The 14,200-nt window shown below is 43.3% G+C and overlaps 1 protein-coding gene across 21 annotated transcripts in view; it reads left to right on the forward strand.

Annotated features, from left to right (window-relative positions):
- Positions 1-14,200, forward strand: part of DAB1 (DAB adaptor protein 1) — a 1,127,727-nt gene that overhangs the window by 780,538 nt on the left and 332,989 nt on the right. The window contains exon 1 of one of the 21 annotated variants that reach the window (XM_019449128.2): positions 4,090-4,214. The exons of the other annotated variants lie outside the window; for them this stretch is intronic. The gene's annotated coding sequence lies outside the window, so the exon portion shown is untranslated. Of the gene's footprint in view, positions 1-4,089; positions 4,215-14,200 lie in introns of those variants that run through there. 21 annotated transcript variants of the gene reach the window in all.

The raw sequence follows: 14,200 nt of genomic DNA on the forward strand, positions 1-14,200 counted from the left end.
TGCTTTGGTAACAAGCCACCCCCACATTTCAGTAGTTATCCAGGCTGTCTGCAGCTCTGCTTAGCTCTTTTCCAAGAGTCTTTTAATTTTAGGAACCCAGGCTCTGGGAGCAGCCTCCTGTGAGCAGCCTCCTGTGAGCCATGTGATCCTCATGGCAGAGGTCTGAAATGTGAAGTCTGTTCAGTTCAGAACAACATAAGTGCATTTAAAGTTGTATAAGTGCATTTAAAGTTTCTGCACCTTATGTCCACTCCTATTACATTGGCCAGACCTAGTCACATGGCCAAACTCGACAATGGGGCAGGGAATGTTCTTCATCTCTCTTGAGGTGCAAAAGGTGTGGCTGAATACATATCTCATTGGGAGGGATACAGGTAGTTGGGAACCATAGTTCTGTGTACCACCTTCAAGTGTTCCTAGAGCTCCTAGAGATGCTGTGTACATGCACGATAACATGATTATGTGATTTGAACTCGTCTTTCTATTCCGTGTATATGCTCTTTCCCCACCTGGTTTCTAACATCATGTCTTTCTGCTCTGAAACATATACTTGGTTCTTGGGACCTGCTGAGCTTTATGTAATTTACCAGAACAGTGCGTATGTTCACGTGTCTGTGACTTAGTACATGATGTTATATGTGTAGTTGCATTTTTTCTTCCTATGCTTGTAAATGCTCATTTCTTTCTGAGAACTCATGACCTCGGAAAGCATTGTTTCTTCGAGGCTGCTTTGGGAGCTCTCTGTCACTATTCCATGATGTCCTCTGCTACCACGTAGTGCTGGTCCCTCTGCATTTTAGTTGTGTGGGGACTTTTCTCTTCTCCTGACTAGACTAGGCGTTTCTGGGAGATGGGGAGAGCGGCTGCTTTTTACTGAGGGATCCCTATAATGCGTACAGGAAAGGTGTTCTAACTGTGCATTGGGATAGTAATGATAATGATAAGAAATGAAGTTTTTGTACACAAGAATGGCACTTGCCATTGTACGGTCAGTAATCTTGCATTTCGTGTGCACGTCAGGTCAGCTGGATTTAAATCACTCCGGAACAAAGGGCCTGGGAAATCAGTCCCCTATCATGACTCACATGTCTTCCATCTACACGTTATTCTTTCTTTAAAAACTCAGCAATTTTTCGACAGTGTGTTTCCAAAGTGATTTTTATCCCTCCATTTTCAGGTATAAAATAGGCTCCAATTATTCTCTTTAATTAAGTGGTTTTATTTTATTAATTGTTTCTAACTTACAGAATTCCCTAGAGACCCTTTACATGTTTCCAGATGAAGCCGGGAAGAAAAGCATATTAATTATACACACAAACTCCTTTTGGCGAATTAAGCATGATGCACAGTGAACATGAAATGACTGGCCCTCCTGAGCTATCAATCTTGTCATTAGTGATGGCTTGTATCAGTAGTATTGACATGGGCTTATCCAAATTGGATTCTGCAAAGAGTCATTTTAATTTTGCACAAATGTAAGAAGACAAAGTAGTTTGAATCCCATTTTTTTAACCCTCTCTTTTGCTGAGTGCCTGGAGCGTCTCTGTTTGTAATATCAATGAAGTATTTTATAGCGCTCTAGTGTTTGTAAAACACCAAATGTTACCTGAACATGCTACAAGACAACCCCGGGAGATAGCTGAGTTTCACAGGAGAAGAATTGAGCCTTTGTACTTAAAGTCTATGCCTCAAATCAAACCAGCCAGAGTGCCTTTTGAGTTACTAGTATAGTTGTTAACATCTCTGAGCAGGGATATGGGTTGAGTTATGCCTGAGCCCCTTTCTTAATCATTTTCTGTGGACAACTAAAAGGAAATTCAGATATGTGTATATTGTTAATTCAGCAAGCATTGTTTGGGTACCTCTTATGTTCTAAGATGTGCCAATGAGAATATATAACATTTTTTAACAATGTACTGTGTGCCAGGCACAGTTCACTGAGCATTGGCTCAGTGAATCTTCATAGCGACCCTTTGAGGTAGTAGGGGCATTATTGTTCTCAAAGTGCAATTGAGGCAGAGAGAGATTAACATGTCAGAGGTGGGATTCACATCTGGAAGTTGGGCCCTGGAGGCCAGGCTCTTAACTCTCCACCTTACTTCTTCCCCAGCTATGGGATCCTTCTTTTAAGATGCATATGCTCTACTGTGGTAGGCAGTCAAAATGTCAGAGCAACATTCTAATTTGCTATGGTAGCTGTATGACAGTGTCATGGAAGATGATCTCCAGTCCTCCCAAGAAGCATGGATACATGGCTCGAGGAACCTCACTGGTCAACGCTAAGCTTCGGTTCTCTAAACTGCAATGATTGCAAAGCACATGACATTCCCAGGACTTCTTTCTCTCTGAAAGGAGCTTCTTGTGGTGCTTAGAATACGCTAGGGAAATTGCTCACTTTCTGACTTAAAGAGAGAATTCCTTGGGTTGATGGTCTAGATTTCTGATGAATCACAAGTCATTCTTTGAGCCCCTACTGTGTAATGGAAGGAAAAGTCCTTGTTCTTATGGGCTTCCCAGGCAGGGGGGATTGATATGATATCAACAAAGCCAGAAAGCAATAGTTGAAATTTATTGAGGACTTTTTATATGTCAGTTACTGTTCTGAGTTCTTTCCACAACTTTTTATTGTAACTACATTTAAAGTAGGCATTTCACCGGCATTCTGCAGGGAGTTGAGACTGGGCATGTTTTAAGTGAGGTATCCTCTTTAAGGACAAAGTCTTTCCTCCAGATAAAATGTTGAGATGATTGAGTTTTGCTGTCTTTAAAAAGACCATATTGTTCCACAGTATTCATGGGATATTTACTACGTGCTAAATAGTTTTCTGTGTCCAAAGGATACAACAGTGGAGAGACTAAGCTCCTGGCTCTCAAAATGAACCTTACATTTTATTGGAGGCAGATAGACAATAACTAAAATTTAGTGAACCCAGTACTGCATGGTGACAAGTACAATGGAGAAAAAGTAGCAAGGGCGGCGACTGGGAGTGGGGTTGCAGTTTCAAATAGTGTGCTCAGGCAGGATCCACGTGCACGTTTATGGAGGTTTAATTAAAAATCTAGTCACCATCACCACTTCTGCTTAATGCCTATTGTTTATCTTCATTGCCTTCATAAAATTCGTAGGTACGGAGCTTCTCCTAACAGGGGCTTGCCTACCTCTCCAGACTCATTCCATATCACTTTCCCATAAACGATGCTTCAGCACCATTGATCCACCTGCACTTCCTGGAGAACGCCACATCCTTTCGTCTTCATGCCGCCGTGTGTGTGTGCTATTGCCTATGCTGGCAGCACATGGCCGCTTCATCTGGGAAGCTTGTAGGAACTCACTCCCCAGTATCCCACTGTGTTTCACACCACCGTTATTTTATTTCACACTATGCTGAGGTTGTCTGCGTGTGGGTGTCCCCCTTAAGTAGGCTGTGATTTCTTCCATCAGGAAATGATTTTACTTTGTAAGTGCTTAATAGATGTGGAAGGAAGGAAAGTACATAGATAAGTAGAAAGGAGGAGGAAAGGATAGGAAGATAATCCAGAAGGAAGCTAGGAAATGAGGGAGGGAGTTGCGAAGAAAGGGAGGAAGGAAAAAGGAGGAGGAGGAAGGGGGAGGGAGAAGGAAGACATGAGAGTTCTTGGATCAGGCATGACAAGATCAGAATTGTATTTTAGAGACATTAATCTGGGCATTGTGGGGAGAGAGATGTTTAATCCCAGCACTCATCTGCCCCATGTTAGCAGATCTTTTAAAGTTTTATTCTTTGGGTCAGTAAGACGGAGTTTTCCATGGCCCCTACGACTTAACTCTGCTAATAGAAGAAGGGAAGGCAGGGTTGAAGGAGGAATATGCCTCTACAAACTTCTCTCATCCCCCCGCCCCGTACTGTGATGAATCATGGAAGTCTGATTGAAAATTCTAATCACAGCTTTGCTGTCCTTCAGACCCCAGCCGTTGACAGTTGATTCACTCCTTTTCATGCCTGCTGCCCCTCTCTAGTTATGGTAGCTCTTATGCATGAGTCTATCATTAGCAGACAAAGCATGATGGATTGGCTAGGGTTCCCTTCATCCTTAGAACCTGGGAAATGCTTCTTTTTTCCAACTCTCAGGGCCCATGTGAGACATCATCATGAATGAAAGAAGAAAGTAATACAATATTGGATGTGCCTGTTTGCTGCCACTGTTTAGAAAGAGAATGATGCATTATGGGGAATGTAAGTATATGGCGTGCATCCCACCCCCACCCCCAACCCAGCAGCAACTGATGCAGAAAACCATCGATCCCAATCAATGACCAAACTGAGTCTGGCGGTTTCATTGAAGATGCCCCGCCCCTTTGAAAATCAGTGTAGTCAACAATTTCTAAAATTGATTCTCAAAAAGAAAAATCAGCCCACATGAAGTCTTTGGATTTTTAAATGACATAAGATGCAAAGGGATTAGGATTGATTGATTTTTATCATGGAAGCGGGTTCACAACTGTTCTCAAATCTGTGGTCTCCCTGGATATGAAGCTATGAATGTCAGCCAGATACTAGTTTATTTTATTTTTAATTTGATTCTTGGGCCCTGAGTCTGTATTTAATGTTTCAGTGAGCAAAACAGTTATGTTTGGCTCCAGTGAAAGATTGATAGAAGCGATTTTCAGATGTGGAATCAAAACAGAGTGGAAAAAAAAAAGTCACGTTTCAATAAAATGCGGTACTTGGAGGCATCATGTGGTCTCATAATAAATGAATTCATGGCACAAAGTTGACACATCTTGAAGGAGAATTTCTTTTAAAAATTTGAGGTGATTCGTTTTTATGATTAACTGTGGTAAAAACAATTACTAGAGAATTTTTAAATGAAAGGAAAAGCTTTGAGGTGTTTATAGATAACACCCGATTGCCTTCATTTTTATACTTTGCCTCATGCAAGCTATGAAGTTGTGTGTTTGTGAAGTTTGGCTGAAGGGCCCTGGAGCTCCGGGGGTGCTCATTCATCCCGGGCTTCATCTGTTATTTATCGTTTGCAAAAGGGAGCATCCGTAGTGAGAGGTCCACTGGCTTTGGACTCAGACCTGGGTGTGAATAACTTGGCGTGACCTCAAGCAGGTCACCTCACTTCCTGGTGTCTCCCTTTTTGTTCCTTAAATTGTGACAAAATGAGATAGAAATGAATGCTGAGCATCCAGCATAGCATATACTCAGTAAAGGGTAAAAAACAACAATAACAACAACAAACAACAACAACAACAACAACAAAAAACAATGGCAAACATACAGTGTATTCATTTTGCCAACACTGATGGGTATTTACTGTATAGTCTATTTGAAACTCTGTACTTGTTGTTTATACAAAGGCTAGTCATGAATCTCAAGGGTCTTATAATTCAGAGAGGAGATACATGGGTATATAGGGATGGAAAACCATAGGCAGAATAGGCTAGAAGACAGAGTATCTTTCTTCTTCACCTTGTAATCTAGGGGAGTGCCTGGTTCATGTGAAGCACTTAGAAAATACCTACTGAATAAATGGGGTAGAAAATACAAGGAATTGGAAGGTAAAAATAACCACAACAGAAAACCAAAACCCTATGTATTAGTTCTTCCTGTGTAGTTCCTTTCTTAGGGTTCTCCAGAGAAGCAGAACCAAAAGGATGTGTGTATATATAGGAAGAGATTTATTATAAGGAATTGGCTCATGCAGTTATAGTCTAGCAAGTCCAAAATTTGCAGTGTTGGCCAGCATGCTGGATATCCAGGAGAGCCAATGGTGCAGACGAAGTCGGAAGGCCATCTGCTGGAGAATCCTCTCTTGCTTGGGGAATCTGGTCTTTTTGCTGTAACTAGGCCTTCGACTTATTGGGTGAGGCCCACCCACATTATGGAGGACAATCTGCTTACTCAAAGTTCACCAATTTAAATGTTAATCTCATCCAAAAACATCCTCCAAGTTGACATATAAAATTAACCATCATACCCTGGAAGTAATTAATTTTAAACAGATGCATCAAAAAAGCTCTAAGTTACTAGAATGTCTGAGTTTAAATCTTCCTCCTTCAGTTTCTATTTGTGATATCTTTGGGCAAATTATGTAATTCCATGCCTTGGTTTCTTTGCCTCTAAAATGGAGGTAATACTCGTGCCTGCTCCACAGAGTGGTTGTGAAACTTAAATGCAACATTGCAAGGTATTATGAGCGCTCCATATCCCAGAGCTGCTGTTGTTAGTAAACCCTAATCAAGCCTAGACCCTTCATGTTTTTAAAAAACGTTATTTTAGGCAGAAGTATTTTTAGATTAGCATCAACATGTTTTATGTTGCCATTTAAGTATTGTTTGTCATCCACTGTGCTGAAGTCCTTTACGTGCATTTCCTGATGTAATCTTGATCAGGAGCATGACATTAGGTATATTATTGTGCCTCTTTCTAGATGACACATGGAGGCTTAGAGGGGTTAAATGATTTACTCCATGTCATACACAGAGGAGTGGAATGGGTCTCCATCAGAATTTTCCTAGTTCATTTCCACCTCACCATGTCTGTGTTGTTGGATCGGACAGAGTCAACCGGGCCTAGGGTTGCTTCCTCCTTGCATTTGGCAATACGTCCTTTAGGAGTTCAAATTTGATAGTTTCCATTCCATGCATAGGCACCGCAGGTACTCACATTTTACACTTCGCTTTGATTCTCTCTCTACTTTGCTTCATTTCCTTTTTGATTGCTGCTAGACCCCCTAGAAAATGACAGGTGCAAAACATGCCACGTTTTATGTGCTAGGTGGCCAAGTAGTTATTTCTGAGTAGGGAGAAATGACAAATAGGCACGTGTAGGTTTTTATACAAGCTCAGTGTCAGCAGACTGGGCTCTTTGCAGCTGAATGGCCCCATGAAAGTCAATGATGGCCTTAGCTGAGTTCTGCTTGTTTTTACTCACATCAGGGGTCTAGTAAAACTCAAGTTGGTCCCTGCTCTGGGAAAATCACATAAGAAGGGGTGTGTGTGTGTGTGTGTGTGTGTGTGTGTGTGTGTGTGTGTGTTTATATAATGTTTGTTCATATGTGCATATGCATGACCCTTTAGCCTGTTTCCTGCCTACGTTAACAGCTAACTGTTATCTTTATCCTTGTTATCACTTTATATAATTGGCATGCAGGATTCCTGGCAATACCTTAGTGGGCTCTTGTCTTTTATGCCTCTGGATGCCTGAGCTCTTCTTTTCTTGAACGTTCAAATCCCTCCTTTATCTGCCTGATGAACTCCTACTTATGCTTCAAAACCCGATTTAGGTATCAGGCCCTGTGAATGATGCCCTGCCTTTCCTTTGTGCCTCCAAATGAATTCCTTTCTCTTTGGTGACTCCCCTTGGACTTACTAATACCTCTGTTGTTGTCCTTACACAAATGCTACAATATAATTATTTCTGAGCATGGAGCCTGGAAAATGTAATGGTTAAGGGAGAAGTATTTGGAGTCTGAAAAATTGCAGTTTGGGTCTCAGATCTGCTGTCTACTAATTTTTGAAAGTTGAACAAGTGATAACATCTTTGTGAAGCCCAGTTTTGTCATTTGTAGACTGCAGATCATAGTGCATCTGTCTCTTCATAACATTAAGAAGATAAACATGAAGCAGCCAGCACGGCACCCAGACCATGGTGGGTGTACAGGAAGTGGGGTGCTGGCGTGATCACCTCAGTACGCTGTCTGTTCTGCCTCATTCTGGCTCTGTGAGGTCAGGGGCCTTGGCCTGTGTATTTCTGTATCTCTGGCTCCTGGCATGCTCAGGAAATCTCTAGGAAAGGCTAAGTGAGCTGAATCCATAGAATCAGTTTACCTGTTCATTCTACCTCAGTGTTAGTGCGTGTGACTGCAGCAGATATTTTCCTTTGAAGGCACCTGATGCCAGATGTTTTGACTTTGTGTGGAGTCACCTGGAATTTGGGATTTACTTCTCTTTCATTCCCAAGGTCATTGTCCCTTTTTAGTGCCAGTCAGAGGTAGAGGCATGCTTTTGATTGGCTCAGCCAGGCAGGAACTTAGAGCTACTGCCTCTTTCCCGGAGAAGCATCCAACAGAGGTGATCTGAGTACAAAGAAAACTTATTCCCTCAGGTCTCCGCATTGTGCTTTTCCTGTGTACATTTCACCGAACACTTAACACAGTCAAACGGGCATTAGCATGTGGCTGGTTATTACACAGCCTTGAACCAATGGGAGACATCAGCTCTATCGATGGATGATAGTGGCAATCAGGGAAGTCGTACTGAGTGATGGAATCAAACAGATCTGTGTTCACATCCCAGCTGTGCCCCTTGGAAGCTGGTGGGACCTAACGTCCATCCTTAACCTCTCTGTGCCTCACTATCCCCACCAATGAAAAGAACGTCAGACTCATGAACATGGTTACATGACTTGATGGATGCTTCGCAGATCACAAGAGTCTGTGTGGTAAATTCTCCATCGAGGATAGCCAGCCAGGGCAGTGGTTCAGGATGATGTGCCAGCATGGGCTAAGAGAAAGAGAACTGGGCTCTTGGCGATGTGGCTGTTTAAGGAGTTAGGTCCATTTGTAAATACCCAGGCTAGTTCCACTGGTGTACTAGCGTGGAGACGAAGTATTCTCTGCCTGTCATTTCTTGCCCATGAATAACTGCGTCTGTCTAAGGATAGCTACGTGATGGTGAGATTCCACAGACATAATTGTCGAGGAAAAGAGGCTTCAGTCAGTATTTTAGTCGTAAAAGTGTATCCCTATGTGGTGACCCTTGGACAAAGTACAGATAGATGTAATTCATTTTTGTTCATACCTTTTATTTTTGTTTCCCCTTGGGAGGGAAAATCCTCCCTGTCCTCTGAAAGTAGCTGATGCAAAGCTCCTGTGCAGTGACTGAAGTAATGCATGTTGCTTTTTCCTGGAAGGGCCTAAGTGGTAGACTATATGTTAATCATCAGTCCTGAAAGGTGTCATTTAGCAGCGGGGGAAATATGTTACTCTGTGCATTAATGGAAAAGAGATTATTTTCAAACATTTCAAAGCCCTGAGGACCCTCTTCAAGGAATTTCCTTTTTTTTTCCCCCTCTTACCCATTTAGAGAAAAGGTGCCACAGCTTTCCATGATTTAGAAATAGGGCTTTAAGTCGAGCGGAGGAAGCTTAATGTCAGAAAATTAAAGGCAGAATGTGGGATGCTCAGGCGGTGTGGGTGCTGCTGTAGCCTCATGCACAGAATCCTGGCACATGAGACAAAAACTGGTTTCACCCAAAATGTGGTGGTTATTTTACAAAAGCAAGGTCAGGGAGGGATCACTGCTGACGTGTGATGGTTTGGGATGGAAGATAGATATCTCAGAGCATGAAAGAGAAGTGAAAACAAAGAAAAGTTTCAGAGGACCCAGGGTCATGGATAAAGAGGCTTGAAGGGTACAAGGCATTTGGGTCGTTCGAATGATGGGGAGGGTCCGGACCGCTTACCCAGAACTGGAGGGGCTGAAGGTTTTCTTTTCCAGGTGGGAAGGAAACGGGTCTGAGTTTTATGTTGGCTCTCGTGGACTTTCTTACAGCTGGCTGGACTGACCTCTGCCTCTGGGGGCTGGGGAACAGTGTTGTGGAAGAACGCAGGGGCTTGGCCAAGGGCAGCAGCTGTGGTTTCTTCTCCGTAGAACTTTAGAATGTTACTGGAGAGAGAAAAGAACCCAAACCACTGGTAACTAAAAGATGCATTTGCAGAGGAAAAGAGCCAAGTGACATGGGTCAGGTTTGCAGAACTGGTTTAAGTTGGGCAGGAAGGAGAGAGTTGTCTGCAAATCAGATATGAGAAGACACCGTGGAGAAGGCATATTTGCATAGGGGGAGAAAGGTATTCAAGTTGGTTTCCTTGGGAATTTGCTGGTTTTCGTTCTTGGCTCTGGCCAGGGGAGTGATGTGGGGAAAGGTATGTCACCTCCCTGGACCTCAACTCCTTCACCCACACAGGTAGCTGATGAAGCCTATGCTCCATGTACTTTCGAGCTACCTGAGGTAGGGACACCTGGGTGGCTCAGTCAGTTGAGCATCCAACTTCGACTCAGGTCATGATCTCGCAGTTTGTGAGTTCGAGCCCCACACCAGACTCAGTGCTGTGAGCGCAGAACCCACTTCAGACCCTCTGTCTCCCTCTCTGCCCCTCCCTGCTTGTACTCTCTCAAAAATAAAAATAAAAACATTAAAAAAAAAAAGAGTTTACATGAGGCAATAGTTACAAGATACACAGTCCTGGGGCTGACACATTAAATATCAGTTCCTACTTCACAGCTACCCTTCAAGCATTTTGCCACCACTTTCTTTCTTTCTTTCTTTTTTCTAAGTTTATTTATTTATTTTTGAGAGTGAGTGAGCGAACAAGCATATAAGTGGGCGAAGGGCAGAAAGAGGGAGAGAGAGACTGGAAGAGACACCTGAAGTAGGCTCCAGCCTGCGGGCTGTCATCACAGAGCCTGATGCGGGGCTCAAACTCCCAAACAGTGAGGTCATGACTTGAGCTGGAGTCTACGCTGAACCCGCTGAGCCACCCGGGTGCCGGCTTCTCTTGGAAGCCTTGGATCAGGGGTCTCCTCCTACAGGTAGAGTCTCCTTTCACCTTCTAAACCTGGACACAACTGCCCCATCATCAGCTCTCTCTCTAGCCCCTCCACAGCTATTTTAGCCCTGTAGCAGTTGGGCAGACTTCTTAATGTATTGGTGGCCTGTTTCCTACAGCAGACAGTGACCTTCGAGGGGGTGGGGGGCAGGGAAAAGTCTGTACCCATCTCTAGCAACTTGCCCAGCACGGGGGCAACACTCGGTAAATGTTGAAAGTGTCCACTTGTCTCCCTTAGGCTCTTTTGATTTGTCATTTGAGGTGAATTTATTTTCCTGTGCTCCCCCTGAATACCCTTGCAGCTTGCTACAGGTAATGGGGATCAAAGGGCCAGATGCTCCATCTAAGAGGGAATCTGGGAAACTTTCAAGTTCAATTCGTTTCCTTGGGGTTAGATTGGAAGCCAGGAAGTTTTGATGTGGTATCTGAGGAGTCAGGGAGCCCCGAAGCCCATCCGTGGACAGCAGTGTGGTAACCCCCTCACTTTACCCTGCATCCCTTGTTTACCTGAAGCTTGTTTTTTTTTTTTTAACATTTATTTATTTTTGAGACAGAGAGAGACAGAGCATGAACAGGGGAGGGGCAGAGAGAGAGGGAGACACAGAATCTGAAACAGGCTGCAGGCTCTGAGCAGTCAGCACAGAGCCCAACGCGGGGCTCGAACTCCCGGACGGTGAGATCATGACCTGAGCCGAAGTCAGATGCTTAACCGACCAAGCCATCCAGGCGCCCCCTGAAGCTTGTTTTTATGGGAACTTAGCGGCAGTAGGACTGGGAAAGCAGATCTGATCTGATACTTAAAAAAAATACAGCTTAAAACCAAGTGAGGATAGGCCTTTTTGGTTAGCTATGCTATTTTTGTCTTTCATTAGTGCTGATAATTAGCAGAATTAAGAATGGGCCTTTAAATTATGGTGTAGACAACAAAACATCTCTAGGAATGAAATTACCATTCAGCTTACATTTTCAGTGAGATCTTGAAATCAACTGAAATAAAATGAGTCTGAAGAATGTGTTGATGCTGGGGGCTCTGAACTCCAGAGCCAAAGTGGATCATTGAAATAATGATAAAAATCATGGTGATGACCATTATCTCATTCACTTGTGTAGCAAATTAGGGTTTATGAGGCTGTTTCATAGCAATAGAATCTTAGCAAATTGGAACAGGAAGAGATCGTAGAAATCATGTAATGCAACCTATTCATCTCATGAGTGAGGGAACCGATTTGTTGTTGTGGGTTTAAAACTGCTTCAGACGTCTGGAAAAGTGCAAGTACTGTTACTTGAGAACAGCTTTCCCAGGGTGGTCTTGTATTTCATGACACACATCTCTTACACATCAGTTTGAACCTGGCCATTTATATTTTCCATCCAAGTACTGAAAACTGAAGCATGAAAAGCAGCCAGGGATCTTGTTTTAACTGAGCTGTATAATTGACACACCGCATTGTATTAGTTTCAGGAGTACAACCTAACGATTTGATGTACAGAAACATTGTGAAATGATCACCACAACTGGTTTAGCTAACATCCACCACCACTCAGAAGTGTTTGCTTGTGGTGACAACTTTAAAGGCAGACTTGCTTAGCAACTTGCGACTGTATGATACATTGTTCTTGTCTAGAGTTTCCATGCTGTATCTTACATTCCTAGGACTTAGTTATAACAGTAAGTTTGGGAGCACCTGGGTGGCTCAGTCAGTTAAGGGCCCAACTTTGGGTCAGCTCATGCTCACAGTTTGCAGGTTCAAGCCCCACATCGGGTTCTGTGCTAACAGCTCAGAGCCTGGAGCCTGCTTCAGATTGTGTCTCCCTCTCTCTCTGCTCCTCCTCCCTCCCTCCCTCCCTCTCTCTCTCTCTCTCTCTCTCTCTCTGTCTCTCTCTCAAAAATAAACATTAAAATAGAATAACAGTAAGTTTGTAACTTGTGACTATCTTCCTCCATTTTGCCCATTATTCCTGCAGTACCGGGGGGGTGGGGGGGGAGTCAGGGATTAAAGTTTGGGGGCGCCTGGATGGCTCAGTGGGTTAAGCATCCAACTTCAGCCTAGATCATGACCTCACTGTTCCTGAGTTCGAGCCCCATGTCATAGGGCTCTGTGCTGACGGCTGGGAGCCTGGAGCCTGTTTCAGATCCTGTGACTCCATCTCTCTGCCCCTCCCCTGCTCACACTCTGTCTCTCTCTGTCTCAAAAATAAATAAACATTAAAAAAAATTTTTTTTTTAAGATGAGGAATGTTTGGGCCGTGTTGATGCAGTGGAGTGGATTTTGTCCCTGTCCTGCTGACCCCGGGTCCCCTCCTGGTTTGCATATCTTGTCTTTGTTAACAGCTTGACCTGCTCAGAGAGGCCTTATCTACCTTTAACTGAACTAGTCCCCACCTTCCTGCCTGCCCCGTCACTCTCTCTCCTTACCCTGTTTGATGCTGTCCCTCCACCACTACCTGATGTTCTAGAAGCTATATTTTACTTGTGGGTTTTCTTCATCAGAACGTAAGCTTCTTGGACCTCTGTTTTGTTCACAGCTAGGATCCAAGCACCTGGCACAGCACAGCCACTCAATAAATACTTGTTAAATAATTGAATGAATAATTGAAGGAGGTAGATGGCATATATAGACAGTCTGAAGTAGAGACTAAAAAAACAAAAAAAAACAAAAGACAACTCACGATATTTTGAGGACTTGACATATGGGTGAGAAAAATGACCTCTTCACTCTTCTGTACCTTCCTTCAGCTTTTAATTCATTCACCCTTTGAGCAAATATTTCAGAGGGTGTCCAGTGCTCCACACATTGTTCCAGGTTATTGGGGAACTGCAGTGACAAAACAGATTAAAAATTCTTGGGGCGCCTGGGTGGCTCAGTCGGTTAAGCGGCCGACTTCGGCTCAGGTCATGATCTCACCGTCCGTGAGTTCGAGCCCCGTGTCGGGCTCTGTGCTGACAGCTCAGAGCCTGGAGCCCGTTTCGGATTCTGTGTCTCCCTCTCTCTCTGCCCCTCCCCTGTTCATGCTCTGTCTCTCTCTGTCTCAAAAATAAATAAATATTAAAAAAAAAAAAAAAACTGAAAAAAAAAATTCTTATCCAAGGAGAGTTTCCTGTTCTGGGACATTAAGGTCATCATACATAAATTAAATTTATAAATGACTTGATAAATTGGCGTCTGTATGTGTATTACAATAATGAAAGTGTAAGTAGAAAAGTAAAGCAGAGGTAAGAAGCATGGGGGTTTTGTTTTACGTGAGGTGGCCAAGAAGGTCTTTCTGAGAACTGACATTTCAGTATTTGATGACTGGATGGATATTTAACCATTAATTGTTTGTTGGAAGGATGAATGTTTTAAAATACTAATTGTTTCTGGGGGCACCTGGGTGCCTCAGTCATTTGAGCATCTGACTTTGGCTCAGGTCACGATCTTGTGGTATGTGAGTTGGAGCCCCACGTCGGGCTCTGTGCTGACAGCTCAGAGCCTGGAGCCTGCTTTGGATTCTGTGTTTCCCTCCCTCTCTGTCCCTCCCCCAATAATGCTCTGTGTGTGTCTCTGTCTCAAAAAAATGAATAAATGTTAAAATAAAATTAAAAAAATAAAAAATATTAATTGTA

This window comes from Panthera pardus, unplaced genomic scaffold (assembly GCF_024362965.1).
Source record: "Panthera pardus isolate Hobbes unplaced genomic scaffold, ASM2436296v1 HiC_scaffold_11, whole genome shotgun sequence".
Classification (NCBI taxonomy): Eukaryota; Metazoa; Chordata; class Mammalia; order Carnivora; family Felidae; genus Panthera; species Panthera pardus.